Source organism: Hypanus sabinus, chromosome 3, assembly GCF_030144855.1.
Source record: "Hypanus sabinus isolate sHypSab1 chromosome 3, sHypSab1.hap1, whole genome shotgun sequence".
Classification (NCBI taxonomy): domain Eukaryota; kingdom Metazoa; phylum Chordata; class Chondrichthyes; order Myliobatiformes; family Dasyatidae; genus Hypanus; species Hypanus sabinus.
Genome location: NC_082708.1, coordinates 190,766,142 through 190,785,713, shown reverse-complemented (window position 1 = coordinate 190,785,713; position 19,572 = coordinate 190,766,142). Strand labels below are relative to the sequence as shown.

At 45.0% G+C, this 19,572-nt stretch overlaps 1 protein-coding gene across 1 annotated transcript in view; it reads left to right on the top strand.

The window, feature by feature from the left end:
• LOC132392004 (up-regulator of cell proliferation-like) overlaps positions 1–18,503 on the top strand; it is a 53,810-nt gene extending 35,307 nt beyond the window's left edge. Inside the window, exon 4 of the transcript XR_009511408.1 lies at positions 18,423–18,503. The gene's annotated coding sequence lies outside the window, so the exon portion shown is untranslated. The remainder of the gene's footprint in view (positions 1–18,422) is intronic.
• Positions 18,504–19,572: the final 1,069 nt, after the last annotated feature.

Genomic DNA, 19,572 nt, shown 5'->3' with positions numbered 1-19,572 from the left:
TCAGAGTCTGGGACCAAAGAAAAGCTGCCTGTGTGTGTGAAGGGGAGGGGTCGGATGTGGAAAAGGGGCTTGTTTTGCTGTTGTTGTTGTTGCTGCCGGTTGTATTTTCCTGCTGAACATTGGGTTTGCTATCTTGGCACCGGAAGGTCTGGTGACGTTTGTGAACTGCCTCCAGCACATCCTTCAGTGTGAATGCAAACACACATTTCACCGTAGGTTTCAATGTAGATCTGAGAAATAAATCTGAATGTCTGAGAGCTTTGGGAAGAAACGTATAAAAAGGTGCCGGACAAGATCACCGACAGCACTGACTCCGGAGAGCAACCAGTGAAGAAGACCCTGAGTCAGGGGCTCGGAGAGGAACTCACGGTGAACCCTGGCCAGGTTCATCTGGGGTGGGGAACACCTGAACGGGGGGGGGGGGGGGGTTTGGGAGTTGTGAGAGTAAACTAAAGAGATGTGTAACTAAATAGTTAACATTTGAACTGTGTAATTACTCCTTGAACAAATCCTGATCAATAAAGACAACAGTTATTGGTCAGTCATCGTCTGGAATGTTCTATCATGTGATGTGTTTAACTGGGAATAGGGTTCACCAGTGAAGTTCACTTTGTGATCAGAAAGCCGTGGAACCGTCGAGCTAAATGTGAGTCAAAATACAACAGTTCAATCCGAGAGGACGTGCATTCAGGTGGGGTGGGGTGGAGTTTAAAGGAGATGTGCAGGGCGTGTCTTTTCATTTAGAGAGGGGTCAGTGCCTGGAACAGACTGCTCGGGGAAGGGGTAGAAACATATTCGATAGAGGCTTTTAGATAGACACAGGAACCAGCAGGCAATGGATCATGTACAAGCAGAAGATGATTGGTTTAATTTGGCATCACGTTCAACACAGACATTGTGGGCCAAATGGCCTGATCCTGTGCTGTACTGTTCTATGTTCTGTTCACATTAATATCCTGGTGTAGGACAGGACCAAGTGTTGAAGTTCAGTGCGAGAGAAGGGAAGAAGAGTGTCCGAGATTCAGTATGTGGGAGAGAGGCCAGAAGCAGGGAGTGAGCAAGATCCTCATCACTCGGGACCAGGGGGAGTTTTTACATTCACATTATCGCATGATTCATGGCTGAAGGTACAACTGGCTGCTGTGACCTTGCTGTGTTCACAAAAGGTCAACGTTTCAGAACTTGCCATCATTGTGTGCCATGTCATTTGATGTTGGTGATCATGGTCCCATGACCATGATTGTTCTTGGCATTTCTTTCTGCAGAAGTGGTTTGCCATTGCCTTCTTCTGGGCAGTGTCTTTACAAGACAGGTGACCCCAGTCATTATCAATACCCTTCAGAGATTGTCTGCCTGGTGCCAGTGCTCACATGACCAGGACTGGTGATAAGCACCAACTGCTCATATGACCATCCACCACCTGCTCCCATGGGTTCATGTGACCATGATTGGGGGCTCTAAGTAGGTTCTACACTTTGCCCTAGGGTGACCTGTTGACCAGCAGAGGGCAGGAGCACCTTACAGCTCCTTTGGTAGAGATGTATCTCCACCCAACCACTCAGAACTTGTACCTGTGGAAATACAGACATTCTCCAGAAAATCAGTGTAACCTTCCAATAACTTCCCACCATCCGCATGCTCCCTGGCCTGTACTGATGAGTGGTATTACTTTAGGATCTTGCTTAATCCCTAAGATTAATAATGCATATACATTAGATTAATATTTACCAACTATAGTTTTGCTTTCATAAGACGAGGAGGCACAGGTACAGAATGAAGTCATTGAATCTGTTCTGGCATTCCATCATGGTGGAATTATTATTCCTCTCAAACCCATTCTCCTACCTTCTCGCATAACCTTTCACTTCTTACTAATCAAGAACCTATCAACTGCCGCTTTAGACATACTTAACGATTGTCTCCACAGCTATTTGAGGCAATGAACTTGACAGATTCACCACCCTCTGATTAAAGAAACTCCTCTTGATATCTGTTCTAAATGGATATCGCTCTGTGTAGCACCGGTCTTATCACGTGTGACTAGTCAACACATTCTTTGAGAAAATCAAATTACACTAGATGCTTAACAGAAGGATCTCCAGACTTGACAGATGAATTGGGGACCCCGGTCAGAAACAATTTCAAGGGGAATTCCATGAAGGCGGAAGACGTGATGGACAAGGAGGTCGGCTGTTTCACGGGCTGTAGGGAGTTTGGGAAGGGCTATGAAGTGCACAGCTTTGGAGAAGCGGTCCACCATGGTGAGTATGACAGTGTTCCCATGTGAAGGGGGCAGTCTAGTAACGAAATCCAGAGCAATGTTGGACCAAGGGCGGCTAAAGACTGGTAGGGGATGAAGCAACCCAGCTGGTGGTAGATGGGAGGCTTTTCCGCGGGCACACACAGAACAGGCAGAGACGAAGGAGTGAGTGTCAGTATCCATGGTGGGCCACCAGAAATGTCGCTTCAGAAGGACAGAGTTCGATCAATTCCGGGATGGCAGGTGAAATGAGAAGAATGAAATGACCTGAGATGGAACATAGTCAGGCACGAAGAGGCGATAGGGGGGGTCCATTACCTGGGCCAGATTGAGTCTGTTGGGCCTCTTTGACTGTGGATTCAATCTCCCAGGTGATGGCAGCCATCACACAGGATGGTGGAAGGATGGCATCGGGGTTGGGAAGGCCCTCCTCGGAGACTTATTGACGGGAGAGAGCATCTGGCTTCCCGTTCTTGGAACCAGGATGATAAATGAGGGTGAATTTGAAATGGCCAAAAAATAGTGCCCAATGGGCTTGGTGGGAATTAAGGTGTTTAGCGGTTTGGATGTACTCGAGGTTCTTATGGTCTGTCCAGACGACGAATGAATGCTCAACTCTCTCCAGCCAGTGCCTCCACTCCTCCAAAGCGAGTTTGACGGCCAGCAATTTCTGGTTCCCAATGTCGTAGTTCCACTCGGTGGGGGATAGATAGTGAGAGAAGAAGGTGCAGGGGTGGAACTTTTGGTCTGGGACGGGGCACTGGGAGAGGACCACTCCCACCCCAGAGTCAGAGGCATCGACTTACACAATGAATTGACGAGAGGGGACTGGTTGGACCAGGATGGGAGCGGGGGTGAAACGCCTCTTCAGCTCTGAGAAGGCTGAGTCTGCTTCGGGGGTCCAGTGAAAAGGGGTCACAGGAGAGGTGAGTTGAGTTAGGGGCGCTGCCACCCAGCTGTAATCCCTGATGAAGCAACGGTAGAAGTTTGCAAGCCCCAGAAATCGCTGGAGTTGTTTGAGCATCGTAGATTTGGGCCAGTCTGCCACAGCACGGATCTTTTCGGGATCCGTCCTCACCTGCCTGCTCTCGATGATGTATCCCAGGAAACTGACGGAACGGGCATGGAACTCGCACTTCTCTGCCTTAATGAATAGCTTGTTTTCCAAAAGCCTCTGAACAACCTGACAGACATGGTGGGTGTGCTCCTGAAGACTACGGGAGGAGATTAGGATGTCGTCCAAATAAACAAAATTGAAACGGTTAATAAAGTCCCGAAGGACATCGTTTACCAGAGCTTGGAGTTGGCGGGGGCATTGGTGAGGCCAAATGGCATGACCAGATATTTGAAGTGACCAAGGGGTTGTTAAAAGCTGTTTTCCATTCATCTCCCTCCCTTATCCTGGCTTGGTGATAGGCATTCCGCAAACCCAACTTAGAAAATATTGTGGCTCCATGAAAGGGCACGAAAACCGAGTTGATCAGGGGCAGGAGATACTTATTCTTTATGGTGATGCTGTTCAGGCCACGGTAGTCAATGTAGGGGTTCAGTGAACCATTTTTCTTCCCCACAAAGAAGAAACCTGCACCTACAAGGGAAGATGAGGATCGGATAATGCCAGCCATGAGAGAGTCGTTTAGGTAAGCCTCCATTGCTTCCTTTTCTGGTCGGGGCAGATTGTACAGCCGACTGGTGGATAGTGAGGCTCCTGGGAGAAGGTCAATGGTGCAATCGTAGGGGTGATGTGGAGGCAGGGAAAGAGCCCGTTGCTTGCTAAACACTTCACCCAGATCGCGATACTCTACTGGAACCTTGGATAAGTCGGGAGGTTCAGAGGCGGACGAGGTCACAGTGACCTCCACTGGGGAAAGGGCTGATTGTAGACAAGAGGAATGGCAGAACAAACTCCAGCTGACTATCTTCCTGGTGGGCCAGTCGATACGGGGGTTGTGACGGCTTAACCAGGGGTAACCAAGAACTATAGGGGCTTGAGGAGAGGAAATTAAGTTGAATCTTATTTGTTCCCGATGGTTTCCAGAGAGAAGAGACAGGTGTGGTGTGTAGTGTGTGACTCGGGCCAGTAGTCTACCGTCTGGTGCCCGGGCCTCCAGGGATGTACACTATGGCTTACGAGGAATTCCGGCTTGGAAGGCTAAGTTTTTATCCAAAACATTTCCCTCAGCGCCAGAGTCCACTAGTGCTAACAGAGACAGGGACTGTTGGTTGTAACGCAAAGTAGCTGTATCCGATGTCGGAGGATGGAAGGGAATGTTGTCTGGCTACCAGGGTCCCCCTTTCTACTCGTGAGCCTTCCCTATTGGGCCGAAAGGGACAGGCAGCGGAAGTGGCTGGACAGAAGTGGCTGGACAGAAGTGGCCGGACAGAAGTGTCTGGACAGAAGTGGCTGGACAGAAGTGTCTGGACAGAAGTGTCTGGACAGAAGTGGCCGGACAGAAGTGGCCGGACAGAAGTGTCTGGACAGAAGTGTCTGGACAGAAGTGGCTGGACAGAAGTGGCCGGACAGAAGTGGCCGGACAGAAGTGTCTGGACAGAAGTGGCTGGACAGAAGTGTCTGGACAGAAGTGGCCAGACAGAAGTGGCCGGACAGAAGTGTCTGGACAGAAGTGGCTGGACAGAAGTGGCTGGACAGAAGTGGCCGGACAGAAGTGTCTGGACAGAAGTGGCCGGACAGAAGTGTCTGGACAGAAGTGGCTGGACAGAAGTGGCTGGACAGAAGTGTCTGGACAAAAGTGGCTGGACAGAAGTGTCTGGACAGAAGTGGCTGGACAGAAGTGGCTGGACTGGCTGCAATATAGACCCTCACCCGCTCTCAATCTCTGTAGTCGTTCTGTGGGGGAATGGCGGTTCCGTCCCAGCTGCATGGGTTCCTCTCCTGGGAAGGTGGGAATGGCTGGGCTGGGAACTACTCTAGCAGCAGGAAGCGGAGGAGAGAGGATTGTTCTTACAGGAGGCAGTAATGAGTGCCGAGGAGTGGCCAAAGGTGGTGGATGACCAGTTCTTTCTCTATGGCATTCTCAGAAGCAATTGTCCAACCTGGTGGCCAGGGAGATCAGGGAATCCAAGCTGTCAGTGTCGTCTCTTGCCACCAACTCGTCTTTCACCAGGTCGCTGAGACCATTCCAAAATACCCCTTTGAGTGGCTCATCATTCCACCCCGAGTCGGCTGCTAATGTCTGGAACTCCACGGAGTATTCGGCAACACTGCGGGAGCCCTGACGGAGAATGAGTAGATGTTTGGTGGCGTCTTTACCACTGACAGTGTGGTCAAAGATATTTCTCATTTTGTGTTAGAGGTGGCAAAAGAAGAGCAGATATCCAGTTGGTTGCCCCAAACTGCTGCGGCACACACTAAGGCACTTCCCCGCAACAACCCCATGATAAAGCAATCATTGACTTATCCGTGGAGTACGTGGATGACTGTTGTTCAAACACCAGGGAACACTGAAGGAAGAAGGCCCAGCACTTCCCCAAACCCCAGCGTAGTGATCCAGTTCAGGTACGTGAGGCTCTCTTGGTGGGGGTGTTGCTGACTCATAGGGGGTTGCCCCTACAGGCTGTCTCAGATGGTTAGACAGGGTTCCAGGAGTGGATGGGGTAAAGTGAGTGGATACCCGGTCCACCTGGTCATTGATCTGTGTGACATTGAGCAGACAGGGAATGGGTGTTCTCCTTGACCTCCCGGCGGAGTTGGTTGTGCCATCTCAGGAAGGAACCCTGGCTGGCAAGGGCTTGTTGAAGGATATTCATGTCCGCTAGGTCCATGGTGGCCAGATCGTTCTGTTGCAATGAATGAGGTGAACCCAAATGCAGGACACAGGCACAGAGATTGAGTTAGGATGCAGACGAGGGTGTGAGCATTGAACGGCAAACAGCAGGCTGTGCAGAAAAGCAGGAGGCAGGCAGAACTTACCTTGACACGGAGTGTAGAAAGGTAAGCGGCAAACAAACCTATTCTTAGCACGGAGAGACAGTTACACAGGTAAACCTCAGTGCTGAAGTAAAACTTAGAAAACACGATCCTAAGCAGCCAAGAAACATTAATTACCACATTGGCAAAACCAATGATCTGGCAACTATTGGGTGCAAAGCCAGGGTTCTCATGCTGCACATCTTGATGAAAACCTGTTTGTCAGGTTGGAGGCCGGTGACTAGTGGTGTGCCTCAGGGATCTGTACTGGGTCCAATGTTGTTTGTCATTTTCATTAATGATCTGGATGATGAGGTGGTAAATTGGATTAGTAAGTATGCAGATGATACTAAGGTAGGTGGTGCTGTGGATAATGAAGTAGGTTTTCAAAGCTTGCAGAGAGATTTAGGCCAGTTAGAAGAGTGGGCTGAATGATGGCAGGATAGATTAGAGGGCTCAGCTAGGGAGACTATTTGGGTGGAATTGAGGAATGGGAAAGGTGTAGTAACACTTATAGGGGTGTATTATAGACCACCTAATGGGGAGCGAGAATTGGAGGAGCAAATTTGCAAGGAGATAGCAGATATGTGTAGTAAGCACAGAGATGTGATTGTGGGAGATTTTAATTTTCCACACATAGAATGGAAGCCCATTCTGTAAAAGGGATGGATGGTTTGGAGTTTGTAAAATGTGTGCAGGACAGTTTTTTGCAGCAATACATAGAGGTACCGACTAGAGAAGGGGCAGTGTTGGATCTTCTGTTAGGGAATGAGATAGGTCAGGTGACGGAGGTATGTGTTCAGGAGCACTTCGGGTCCAGTGATCACAATGCCATTAGTTTCAATATATTTATGGAGATGGATAGGATTGGACCCAGGGTTGAGATTTTTGATTGGAGAAAGGCTAACTTTGAGGAGAGGTGAAAGGATTTAGAAGGAGTTGATTGGGACAATTTGTTTTATGGGAAGGATGTAATAGAGAAATGGAGGTCATTTAAAGATGAAATTTTGAGGGTACAGAACCTTTATGTTCCTGTTAGGTTGACTGGAAAGGTTAAAAGTTTGAGAGAGCCATGGTTTTCGAGGGATATTGGAAACTTGGTTAGGAAAAAGAGAGATATCTACAAAGAATATAGGCAGCATGGAGTAAATGAGGTGCTCGAGGAATATAAAGAATGTAAGAAGAATCTTAAGAAAGAAATTAGAAAAGCTAAAAGAAGATACAAGGTTGCTTTGGCAAGTAAGGTGAAAATAAACCGAAGGGTTTCTACAGTTATATTAATAGGAAAAGGATAGTGAGGGATAAAATTGGTCCCTTAGAGAATCAGAGTGGACAGCTATGTGTGAAGCCAAAAGAGATGGGGGAGATTTTGAATGAATTCCTTTCTTCAGTATTCACTAAGGAGAAGGACATTGAATTGTGTAAGGTAAGGGAAACTAGTAGGGAAGTTATGGAAACTATAACAATTAAAGAAGAGGAAGTACTGGAGCTTTTAAGGAATATAAAAGTGGATAAATCTCCCAGTCCTGACAGGATTTTCCCTAGGACTTTGAGGGAAGTTGGTGTAGAAATAGCAGGGGCTCTGACAGAAATATTTCAAATGTCATTAGAAACGGGGATGGTGCCGGAGGATTGGTTCATTGCTCATCTGGTTCCATTGTTTAAAAAGGGTTCTAAGAATACACCTAGTAATTATAGGCCTGTCAGTTTGATGTTAGTGGTGGGTAAATTAATGGAAAGTATTCTTAGAGATGGTATACATAATTATCTGGATAGACGGGGTCTGATTAGGAACAGCCAACATGGATTTGTGCGTGGAAGGTCATGTTTGACAAATCTTATTGAATTTTTTGAAGAGGCTACTAGGACAGTTGATGAGGGTAAAGCAATGGATGTTGTCTATATGGACTTCAGTAAGGCTTTTGACAAGGTTCCGCACAGAAGGTTAGTTAGGAAAGTTCAATCGGTAGGTATTAATATTGAAGTAGTAAAATGGATTCAACAGTGGCTGGATGGGAGATGCCAGAGAGTAGTGGTGGATAATTGTTTGTCAGGTTGGAGGCCGGTGACTAGTGGTGTGCCTCAGGAATCTGTACTGGGTCCAATGTTGTTTGTCATATACATTAATGATCTGGATGATGGGGTGATAAATTGGATTAGTAAGTATGCAGATGATACTAAGGTAGGTAGCATTGTGGATAATGAAGTAGGTTTTCAAAGAGAGGTTTAGGCCAGTTAGAAGAGTGGGCTGAAAGATGGCAGATGCAGTTTAATGCTGATAAGTGTGAGGTGCTACATTTTGGTAGGAATAATCCAAATAGGACATATATGGTAAATGGTATGGCATTGAAGAATGCAGTAGAACAGAGTGATTTAGGAATAATGGTGTATAGTTCCCGGAAGGTGGAATCTCATGTGGATAGGGTGGTGAAGAAAGCTTTTGGTATGCTGGCCTTAATAAATCAGAGCATTGAGTATAGGAGTTGGGATGTAATGTTAAAATTGTACAAGACATTGATAAGGCCAAATTTGGAGTATTGTGTACAGTTCTGGTCATCAAATTATAGGTAAGTTTTCAACAAAATAGAGAGAGTACAGAGGAGATTTACTAGAATGTTACCTGGGTTTCAGCACTTAAGTTACAGAGAAAGGTTGAACAAGTTAGGTCTTTATTCTTTGGAGCGTAGAAGGTTGAGGGGGGACTTGACAGAGGTATTTAAAATTATGAGGGGGATAGATAGAGTTGACGTGGATAGGCTTTTTCCATTGAGAGTAAGGGAGATTCAAACAACAGGACATGAGTTGAGAGTTAGGGGGCAAAAGTTTAAGGAAAGCACAAGGGGGAATTTCTTTACTCAGAGAGTGGTAGCTTTGTGGAACGAGCTTCCAGTAGAAGCAGTAGAGGCAGGTTCAGTATTGTCATTGAAAGTAAAATTGGATAGGTATATGGACAGGAAAGGAATGGAGGGTTATGGGCTGAGTGCGGGTCAGTGGGACTAGGTGAGAGTAAGCGTCGGTATGGACTAGAAGGGCTGAGATGGCCTGTTTCCGTGCTGTAATTGTTTTATGGTTATATGGTTTACCCAGTTTTGATAACCTCTGTAGTCACTCGCCAGGACTGTTTGTCCAGGAGTGAAACACTGAGACTCTTTGAGGAGTCTTTAGTTTGCTTCAGCTGCTTGTCCTGCATCCTCCTCCTGAGACTGGGTTTGAGGAGATCCGAGCATGAATTCGAGGGATGACCCTGGAACAGCAGGGCCAGTGAGTTGCTGGTTGTGGATTGTGTTATATTACAAAATGCAAGGAGGAAATTGGTAAGGTTCTGTTGTGTGGTGTGTTCCGTACAAACCTTTCCTTTCCACCAAGCCATTTGTAGCTGGGTGGTTCTGTGCAGATGTAAAATGTCTTATTCCATTCATTTTTAGGGATTTCCCCACAAACTGTGGTCCACTGTCACTGACTAAGTGTCCCGGAACACCAGTCCTTGTGGAGAGACTTCTCAATAGACCAACAGTGGGCGAAGCTGTAGTGGAGATGACTGGGAACACTCCAGGCCAATTTGTAGCTGCATCCACTACGACCAAGAAATCTGTGCCCATGAATGGTCTGGTAAGATCCACATGAATCCTCTGCCAGGGCGATGCAGGGATGGCAGTGCTGCTCTTGGCATCTTCTGGACATGTTGGCATCCCATACAGTGCATAGAAAGCTGGTCAATCGGCTGATCTGTCCCAGGCCACCAGACTAAGCATCAAGCCAATACTTTCATTTTCACCACAGCTGGATGACAGGCAGGTAGTTCCTCCAACACTTCAGCTCTCACCTTGGATGGTACAACAACTCTCCATCCCTACATGAGGCAAACCCTGACAAGGGCAAGTTCATGCCGGCACTGGTAAAAATGGGGGTAGTAGATTGCTGCTGCACATTCCAGACATTCTGGGTGACCATGTAAACCTGAGACAGTGTGGGGTCATTTCTAGTTTCACTTTGGGTCATCTCTGTTGTAATAGGGAGACGTTTGATTTGCTTTAGGGAGAGTATGTCAAGAGGAGTGGATTTCTCAGTAAATTTTTCCAATACTTCCTTATCCAAGGGTAAACGGGACAATCCATCAGCATTTCCATGACTAGTCATCCTCTTGAATTCAGTCTTGTAATCGTGTCCTCCAAGAAACTGAGCCCATCTCTGTTGCTGCTGTTAGTGAAACACCCTTCCGTGGATTGAAAATGGACACCGGTGGTTGATGATCAGTAACGAGGGTAAATTCTCTCCTGTACAAGTACTAGTTGAAATGTTTTACGCCCCAAACCAGACTCAAGGCCTCTCTGTCAATCTGTGTGTAATTTTCCTGTGCAGTGGTAAAGGAACATATGCAAAGGCTATTTGTCATTCCTGTCCACCGCTCGTAACATGTGATATGACTCTACCTATAGATCAGACAAGGTGCTACAGGTAAGCTTCACTGACGATGTGGATTATAATGTGTTAGTACAGTGTCTGATCTCACCATTTCCTTTACCTTTTTGAAAGCCATCTCACACGGCCTTGTCCATTGCCATTTCTTCCTGATCTGCTGTGATGAGTTCACTGGGTGGAGCACAGTAACCAGATTTGGCAGAAACCTGTTACAGTAATTGACAAATCCTAAAAAGGACTGCAACTGTGATATATCCTCTGGCCTTGGGGCATCCATCACTGCTTGAATTTTCTCAGCACACTTGTGTAATCCTTCTGCATCAATCGTGTGATAGAAAAGGCGTGTCAGAAAGGTAATTCATGATAATCGTTGGGGATTTTAATGTGAAAGTGGATTGGGAAAACTAGGCCAGTACTGGACATCAAGAGAGAATTTGTAGAGTGTCTAAGGGGTGGCTTTTTAGAACAGCTTGTTGTTCAGCCCACTAGGGGATTTGCTGTGCTGAATTGGGAGTTATGCAATGATCCAAAGAACCATAGAATCATAGAACATTACAGCACAGAAACAGGCCTTTTGGCCCTTCTTGACTGGACCGAACCATTTTTCTGCCTAGTCCCACTGATCTGCACCTGGGCCATATCCCTCCAAACCCCTCTCATCCATATACCTGTCCAAGTTTTTCTTAAATGTTAGAAGTGAGCCCGCATTCACCACTTCATCTGGCAGCTCATTCCATACTCCCACCACTCTGTGTGAAGAAGCCCCCCCCCCAATGTTCCCTTTAAACTTTCCCCCTTTACCCTTAACCCATGACCTCTGGTTTTTTTTTTCTCCCCGAGCCTCAGTGGAAAAAGCCTGCTTGCATTCACTCTATCTATACCCATCTTAATTTTATACACCTCTATCAAATCACCCCTCATTCTCCTACGCTCCAGGGAATAAAGTCCTAACCTTTTCAACCTTTCTCTGTCACCCAGTTTCTCAAGTCCCGGCATCACTTCTCTGCACTCTTTCAACCTTATTAATATCCTTCCTGTAATTAGGTGACCAAAACTGCAAACAATACTCCAAATTCAGTCTCACCAATGTCTTATACAACCTCACCATTACATTTTAAATCTTATACTCAATACTTTGATTTATAAAGGCCAGTGTACCAAAAGCTCTCTTTACAACCCTATCTACTTGTGATGCCACTTTTAGGGAATTATGTATCTGTACTCCCAGATCCCTCTGTTCTACTGCACTCTTCAGTGTCCTACCATTTACCTTGCATGTTCTACCTTGGTTTGACCTTCCAAAATGCAATACCTCACACTCACCGCATTGCAATACCTCACACATACCGCATTAAACTCCATTTACCATTTTTCAGCCCATTCCTCCAACTGGTCCAAATCCCTCTGCAAGCTTTGAAAACTTTCCTCACTGCCCACTACACCTCCAATCTTTGTATCATCAGCCAATTTGCTGATCCAATTTGAAACATTATCATCATTGATATAGATGACCAATAACAATGGACTCAGCACTGATCCCTGTGGCACACCACTAGTCACAGGCCTCCACTCAGAGTAGCAATCCTCCACTACCACTCTCTGACTTCTCCCATTGAGCCGATGTCTAATCCAATTTACTACCTCTCCATGTATACCTAGCGACTGAATCTTCCTAACTAACCTCCCATGCGGGACTTTGTCAAAGGCCTTACTGAAGTCCATATATACAACATCCACTGCCTTCCCTTCATCTACTTTTCTGGCAACTTCCTCGAAAAATTTAATAGATTGTTTAAACATGACCTACCACGCACAAAGCCATGTTGACTTTTTCTAATAAGCCCCTGTCTATCCAAATACTTGTAGATCCCATCTTTTAGTATTCCTTCCAATAACTTACCTACTACCGATGTCTTACCAGCCTATAACTTACCAGCCTAAACTTACCAGCCTATAATTTCCCAGCTTACTTTTTGAGCCTTTTTTAAACAATGGAACTACATGAGCTATCCTCCAATCCTCTGGCACCTGACCCGTGGATATCGACATTTTAAATATTTCTGCCAGGGCCCCTGCAATTTCAACACTAGTCTCCCTCAAGGTCCGAGGGAATACCCTGTCCAGTCCTGGGGATTTATCTACTCTGATTTGCCTCAAGGCAGCAAGCACCTCCTCCTCTTTAATCTGTATAAGTTCCATGACCTCCCTACTTGTTTGCCTTGTTTCCATAGACTCCATTCCAGTTTCCTTAGTAAATACAGATGCAAAGAAAACATTTAATATCTCTTCCATTTCTTTTGGTTCCATACATAGCCGACAGCTCTGATCTTCAAGAGGACCAATTTTATCCCTTACTATCCTTTTGCTCTTAACATACCTGTAGAAGCTCTTAGGATTATCCTTCACCCTGACTGCCAAAGCAACCTCATGTCTTCTTTTAGCCCTCCTGATTTCTTTCTTAGTTTTTTTTTATTCTTTTTATACTCCTCGAGCATCTTACTTCCTCCCTGTTGACTCTACATGTTATACATACCTCTCTTCTTCTTTATCAGAGTTCCAATATCCTTCGAGAACCAAGGTTCCTTATTCTTATTCACTTTGCCTTTAATCCTGACAGGAACATACAAACTCTGCACTCTCAAAATTTCTCCTTTGAAGGCCTCCCCCTTACCAATCACATCCTTGCTTTTTAGATCCTTTCTCATTTCTTCAAATTTGGCCTTTTTCCAGTTTAGAACCTCAACCCGAGGACCATATCTGTCTTTATCCATGATCAAGTTGAAACTAATGGTGTTATTATCACTGGAACTAAAGTGTTCCCCGACACACACTTCCATCACCTGCCCTAACTCATCTCTTAATAGGAGATCTAAGATTGCATCCTCCCTAGTTGGTACATTTATATATTGATTTAGAAAACTTTCCTGAACACATTTCACAAACTCTAACCCATCTAGACCTTTAACAGTATGGGAGTCCCAATCAATGTGTGGAAAATTAAAATCCCCTACTATCACAACTTTCTGTCTCCTGCAGTTGTCTGTTATCTCTCTGCAGATTTGCTCCTCCAATTCTCGATGACTATTGGGTGGTCTATAATACAACCCCATTCATGTGGTCATACCTTTCCTGTTTCTCAGCTCCACCCATATGGCCTCAGCAGACAAGCCCTCTAATCTGTCCTGCCGAAGCACTGCTGTAATATTTTCCCTGACTAGCAAAGCCACCCCTCCCCCACCCTTCATCCCTCTGCCTCTGTGACGTCTGAAACATCTGAATCCTGGAACATTGAGCTGCCAGTCCCGACCCTCCTGTAGCCAAGTTTCAGTAATGGCTACAATGTCGTAATTCCACGTGTCAATCCATACCCTCAGCTCTTCTGCCTTTCCCACAATACTCCTCGCATTGAAATAGACACACCTCAGAAGATTATTACCACCACACACACCCACAAAGGTGATAAGAGAGCTTAAAGTTAAATAACCCTTAGAGAACTGTCATCACAATATGACCGAGTTGACACTGAAATTTGAGAAGGAAAAAATAAAATCCAATGTGTCGGTATTTCAGCAGAATAAAGGAAATTACAATGGAACTGGCTGAAGTTGACAGGAAAGGGACATTTGCAGGAAGGACAGCAGAGCAGAAATGGCTGGATTTTCTGTGAAAAATGAGGGAAGTGCAAGACTGATATATTCAAAATAAGAAGAAATTTTAAAAAGGAAGAAGGACACTACCGTGGCTGACAAGTGAAGTCAGAGCCAAAGTAAAAGCAAAAGAGAGGGCATACAAGGAATCCAGAGTTAGTGGGAAGACAGAGGATTGGGAAGCTTTTAGAAACTTGCTGAATGAAACTAAGAATGTCATTAGGAAGGAAAAGATGAATTTTGAAAGGAAGCTGGAGACTAATATCAAAGAAGATACTAAAAGCCTTTTTTTAAGTATAGGAAGATAGGAGATTTGAGGGTAGATATAGGACCAATACAAAATGACGCTGGAGATATTATAATGAGAGATGCAGAGATGGCAGAGGAACTGAATGTGTATTTTGCATCAGTCTTCACAGTAAAAGACGTCTACAGTATACCGGACATTCCAGAGTGTCAGGGAAGTGAAGTTCGAGCAGTGAAAATTACAACTGAGAAGGTGCTCAGGAAGCTTAATGGTCTGAGGGTGGATAAATCTCCCGGGCCAAATGGAAAGCACCCTCGGGTTCTGAAGGAAGTAGCTAGCGAGATTGTGGAGGCATTAATGATGATCTTTCAAGAATCGATAGATTCTGAAATTCTACCAGATGACTGGAAAATTGCAATGTTACTCCGCTATTTAAAAAGGGTGGGAGGCAGCAGAAAGGAAACTATAGACCTGTTAGCCTGACATCAGTGGTTGCGAATTTGTTGAAATTGATTTTTAGGGATGAGATTAAGGGGTGAACTGCTCGTAGGGTCAGTGGCCATCTAGCAAACACATGCCGTGAAGCGCGGAAAGGGCATCCCTTGCATTGAAGCATGGTCTGCCCATTCACTGCAACAGAACTTCCCCTAGCCGTCTTGTACCCCACCATGCTGCTGGATCCAGGAGATGTTGTCGAGAGGGTGGGTTTAGACCTGTGCAACCCCCCACTCACCTAAATTGCATTCACTCATAAGCTGTTCCTTTCTGAGGAGTGGGGTCACCCCACTAAGTGACTGAAAGGAAACATTATCATCCTCTGGGATAGATCGCCAGAAGAAGGGGCACCTGAAGGCACATGACAAGATAGGCCAAAGCCAGCATGGTTTCCTGAAAGGAAAATCCTGCCTGACTAACCGACTGCAACTTTTTAAGGAAATTACAAGCAGGGTAGACAAAAGAGATGTAGTAGATGTGGTGTACTTGGATTTTCAGAAGGCTTTTGACAAGGTGCCACACATGAGGCTGCTTAGCAAGATAAGAACCCATGGAATTACAGGGAAGTTATTAGCATGGGTGGAGCATTGGCTGGTCAGCAGAAAACAGAGAGTGGGAACAAAGAGATCCTATTCTGGCTGGATGCTGATTACCAGAGGAATTCCACAGGGTCGGTGTTGGGACCGCTGTTTTTTACGATGTATGTCAATGATTTGGACTATGGCATTAATGGATTTGGGGCTAAATTTCCCAATGATACAAAGATAGGTGGAGGAGCGGGTAGTGTTGAGGAAACAGAGAACCTGCAAAGAGATTTAGATAGTTTAGAGGAATGGGCAAAGAAGTGGCAAATGAAATATAATGTTGGATAGTGTATGGTCATGCATTTTGGTGGAAGAAATAAATGAGCAGACTATTATTTAGATTGGGAGAGAATTTAAAATGTTGAGATGCAAAGGGACTTGGGAGTCCTTGTGCAAGATACCGTAAAGGTTAACCTCCAGTTTGTGTCAGTTGTGAAGAAGGCAAATGCAATGTTGACATTGCATTTGAGGTAGAGGTATAGAAGACAAGAGCAGGGATGTGATATTGAGGCTGTATAAGGCACTCATGAGACCACATGGAGTATTGTGTGCAGTTTTGGGTTCCTTGTGTTAGAAGTGACATACTGACATTGGAGAGCGTTCAGAGAAGATTCACGGGAATGGTTCCAGGAAAGAAATGGTTATCATATGAGGAACATCTGGCAGCTCTTGAACTGTATTCCCTCTGTTGTGTTCTTTATATTTATATGTATCATGGGTTACTAATAAAGAATAATCTTCTGGAAGAAATAGAACTTTTATTTAACAACAACCACAATGTTTTTACAATACGATGTTTCTTGATCTTTCTATCATCCCTGCGCATGCTCAGAACTCTCTCCAATCACGTTCTTACACATCATATCACCACATCTTCCTTTCCTTAAAAAGAAAATCAATTAGCAACATTGACCAGAGCAAATGCATAATTTAACATGTCTCTATCAGTCTCTCTGGGGGGTTATGAACAGGAGTAGACCTTCTCAGTGGTTCACACAGTTCTTGTGTTTCGTTGTTTTTCCATGTTTTGTCTTGGTCTGCATCAGTTAACTGAAACTCTGAAGTTGTCTCTTTCTTGAGGTCATTGCAATTTCTTCTTAACACTGTTCCTTCTGTTTGGGCCATCTATGATCTGGGTTGTACTTCTTCAAGTACTGTAGCTTTCTGTGTCCATGTGTTCATTTTGTCTTGTATCCTTACTTCATCTCCTTTGTGCAGTTCGGTTAATGGACGAGAACATCTGTCAAAGTATATTTTCTGCTTTGCTTTGTGTTCCTCTTTCCATCTTTTCACGTTTACCTCCCTCTGTTCTCAGAAGGCTCTCATCTATTGGCAGATTGGTTCTCAAATGGTGTCCCATTGAGAGCTGAGCAGGTGAAAATTCACATTCAAGTGAAGTACTGCGATAGTCTAACAAATCTTCATAAAAATCACTTCCACTGTCTTTGGCTTTGTGCATCAGTTTCTTGACAATTCCTACCAACTTCTCAACCAATCCATTGGACTGAGGGAAAAATGGACTAGATGTTGTATGAACAAAGACCCATTGATGAGCAAAATGTCTCATGCATTCACCATTGAATTATGGATCATTGTCTGTGAAAACTTAATCAGGTACACCATGTCTGGAAAAAGCTGATTTCATGTATATAATTACATTCTCTGCGGTTGTTTTGCTCAGACCACACACTTCAGGATACAATGAGTAGTAATCTGTTATTAATAGATAATCTTTGTTGTCAGTTACAAACAGATCAACACCTACCTTCTGATAAGGTCTCTGAGGACTAGGATGTAGATGCAGTGGCTCCTTAGGGTTGCTAGGTTGGTATTTAAAGCATATTCGACAAGAAGACACCAATTCTGCAATTTCTTGATTCATCCTGGTCCAAAACATCACTTCCTGTGCCCTTCTCTTACATTTTTTAATACCTAGGTGGCCTTCATGAATTTTCCCAAGCATTTCTTTTCAGAGACTTTTAGGAATCACAATTCTGCTACCTTTGTACAATATCCCATCCACAACAGAAAGTTCTGATCTGTGGTTCCAATATTCTTGTACCTCTGAGGTACAGTCATGCCTATTATCTGGCCATTCATCCATCACCACTTGTATTACCTGACTGAGAATTTTGTCCTTCTCTGTCTCAAGACGCAGCAGTTCCAACTTCTCAGGAGCAACAGGTACAGTCTATGTTCATATCAACAAATGCCTGAACATCAACAGTGTCCCTGTGACTGTCTTTTGTTGTTGGATCCACAGCTCTGGAAAGTGTATCAGCCGTGTACATGAATCTTCCAGGTGTGTATGACACATTCAATGCATATCTTTGCAACTTGATCATCATTCTCAAAATTCACAAAGGACAGTCACTTAAAGGTTTGTGAAACAATGCAATCAGAGGCTTATGATCAGTTTCAACATCAATAGATTGCTTGACACAAACTGATGAAAACTCTCGCAAGCAAACATAATGCTGAGCAATTCTTTTTCAATTTGAGCATACCTTGTTTCTGGATCAGATAATGAACAAGATGCATATGCCACTGGTAGCCAATCCTTATCATGTTTCTGGAGCAATACTGCCCCTAAGCCTGTTTGAGATGCATCACATGAGATTTTGATGGGTCTTTCAGCATCACAGAAATTAAACACAGGTTCTTTGGTGAGCACTTTCTTGAGATTTTGCCATGCCTTCTCCTGTTCATGATTCCAGCTCCATTTGCTTTTCTTTTCTGTTAGCTGCCTCAACGGAGCAAGCTGTTCCGAAAGATTGGGTATGAATTTTCCCATGTAGTTGACCATTCCCATGAACTTTTGAACATTCTTTTTACATTGCAGTCTTGGCATGTTCTCAATAGCAGAAACCTTCAATGGATCAGGACGCACACCCTCATTGCTGATGATATCACCCACAGAGGTAAGTTCAGTCACTCCAAGCTGATATTTGTCTTTATTCAACTTCAGGTTTGTCTTGTATGTTACCTCAAAGACTTATCTGAGTCTGGACTCATGTACTCAGTGGAGAAGGGGGATATGGTATGGGCGGAGAAGACAAAACACGCTTCAGTGCTTCCATTAGTGAGGGAATGGCCTCGGTTGAAGTTGAGAAACAAGTTTTATACCAGGTTAAATTGCCCCCCCCACCCCGGACCACCTCGGTGACGGCAGTTGGTCCTACCTGAGAAGTATTGGAAGATTGCGTTGAGGTCACTGCATGATGGTTCCGGACATTTTAGGGTGGTGGAGACCTATGGATTGCTCAGAGACCAGTTTTACTGGCCCCGAATGAAGTCAGAGGTTGAAGAATACTGCAAGTCGTGCATTCGATGCATACGGCGGAGGACACTGCCTATGTGGGCAGCTCCCTTGCCCCACCTGCAGAATGCAGGAGCCCTGGACCTGGTGTGTATGGATTTCCTGTCCATAGAACCCGATGCCAGCAACACGACGAATGTATTAGTCATCACGGACCACTACGGCAGATATGCTCAGGCTCTTCCTACCAAGGACCAGAGGGGGTCAGCAGTGGCAAAAGTGTTTTGGAAGAAGTATTTTGTGCACTATGGCCTTTCCCGGACATAGCGACCAGGAACAGGACTTTGATAGTAAGCGCATCTATGAGTTACTGGGCATGCTGGGAGTTGAGAAATTGAGGACCACGCCCTGTCATCCGCAGGGCAACCCCCAGCCAGAGAGGTTTAAATGGAACTTGCTAGACATGCTCGGGACCCTGGAGATCAGCAAAAAGAGCAGATGGAGTCAACATATTGGACATCTGGTTCACAGTTACAACTGTACATGCAATGAAGCTACTGGATACTCGCCCTATTATCTGATGTTTGGGCGCGAGGCAAGGTTGCCCGTTGACCTCTGTTTCAGGACTGACGAGGGTGACGTATTGCCGAAGCCTTATCTGAAGTATGTGTCTGATATGAGCAGAGAGCTGGAAAGGGCTTACAAATTAGCTGGGGTGGTGGCCACCAAGCAG